Source organism: Acyrthosiphon pisum, chromosome A2 (assembly GCF_005508785.2).
Source record: "Acyrthosiphon pisum isolate AL4f chromosome A2, pea_aphid_22Mar2018_4r6ur, whole genome shotgun sequence".
Taxonomy (NCBI): Eukaryota; Metazoa; Arthropoda; class Insecta; order Hemiptera; family Aphididae; genus Acyrthosiphon; species Acyrthosiphon pisum.
In genome coordinates this window covers 4,019,774-4,021,444 of record NC_042495.1, presented here as the reverse complement: position 1 = coordinate 4,021,444, position 1,671 = coordinate 4,019,774, and the positions used below count along the sequence as shown (strand labels likewise).

The window sequence follows — 1,671 nt, the reverse complement described above, 5'->3', positions numbered from 1 at the left end:
TACGAACGATTCTTAGAACGAAACATAACATTGTTTATAATTAATAATTATTGAACGAAACGAGCAAATCCTCGATTTTCGAAAAACCAAACGTAAAAGTATAGATGATAACATACTGATAACTGAAATATTGGATGCCCGTGGCCCATAAATTGTAAACAACAATAATATCAATAATACCATTTTGTCATGAATAATACCAGCTATAGGTGCGTTCCGTACCGTCGTCGTCTGTACTCTGTTTCAAGTAGGTTTTTCCGATTTCGGAACTCAGGAAATCAATCTTTCTAAATAAATGGTTATTATAACGATAGGTAGGTACCCACTAAAAAATCAATGTTGTAACCTTTCTGACTTATAACTCGGTTGACCGGCATCCAGTGTTTGGAAGGAACGAGTTCCAAAAGGAACGAATTCTTTTTTAAAGAACGGCACGATGAAAGAATTCCTTTTTATAAAAAAATAACGAGAAAATGAACTAGTTCTTTTTTACAAAGAAAAATAACAAAATTGTTCGTTCCTTTTTAGTTCCAATAATTTACATAGATAAGTATGTAAATAATTGAAATAAAGATATATTTTTTTGTGTATAATGTATAATATTGCTAATTAGTGGTTGTTATCGAGTACCTATCGACATTAAGACAACCAACAATTTAATTTGAAGAAAATGTCAAAATAGAATTATAAAATATGTACCTTCTTGTATATATTAGAATCAAAAATTAAAGAAGTATGCATATGAAGAAAAACATAAATGATTAAATAAGAATTTTTATTTTATTTGGAACTAAAAAAGGAACTCGTTCATTTTCCAAAGGAACGAGTTCTTTTTTTTGTAAGGAACAAATTCCTTTTTAAAAAAAAGAATGAGGAACAGAACAAATTCCTTTTTATAAGGAACTTGCTAAACACTGCTGACACCTTTCAAAAATTGCAGGGGCAGCCCAGGCACCGTAGGCTGCCACTGTAGACACGCCACACCATTGTACGACAAGGAACATATTATTCAAAGTAGTTATAACAAAAGTACTATGTACAGTTAGTGTGTGTTAATGTTTTATAAAAAACATTGTTTCAAGTAGTAGTATATATTTGTATGTTCTGAGCACCTTTTTTACAGGGAGATTTCATCATTTCAAGGGGGCATTTCTACATGCTCCACCGTGTAACACATAATCTCAAAAACCCTAATGTATGTTCTGAGCACCTTTTTTACAGGGAGATTTCATCATTTCAAGGGGGCATTTCTACATGCTCCACCGTGTAACACATAATCTCAAAAACCCTAATGTATGTTCTGAGCACCTTTTTTACAGGGAGATTTCATCATTTCAAGGGGGCATTTCTACATGCTCCACCGTGTAACACAAATTGAACACAAGTAAAAGTTATGTGTTGTGTACAACACAAGTACACAACACATAACTGTGTCTATATAATTTGTTACACAAACAAAATAAATATGTTTTTTACCATCAATGTATTACTCATAAGCGTTGGCAACACTGAACTTTTTTTGTTCACTGCTACTAAAATTGATTTAGCTATACATTTCAGTAACCAATAATCCGTTGTTAAACCGAGTTATGCTTTTTATTTTATTGTCTTGTTTCACTTATACATTTATTTTTTAAGTAAGGATTTTCAATTAAATTTTTTTCTTTAAAA

At 31.1% G+C, this 1,671-nt stretch overlaps 1 protein-coding gene across 1 annotated transcript in view; it reads right to left on the bottom strand.

Moving 5' to 3' along the window:
* LOC100165567 (GPALPP motifs-containing protein 1) overlaps positions 1-153 on the bottom strand; it is a 2,430-nt gene extending 2,277 nt beyond the window's left edge. Inside the window, exon 1 of the mRNA XM_001950889.5 lies at positions 1-153. The gene's annotated coding sequence lies outside the window, so the exon portion shown is untranslated.
* Between the last annotated feature and the right edge of the window lie 1,518 nt (positions 154-1,671).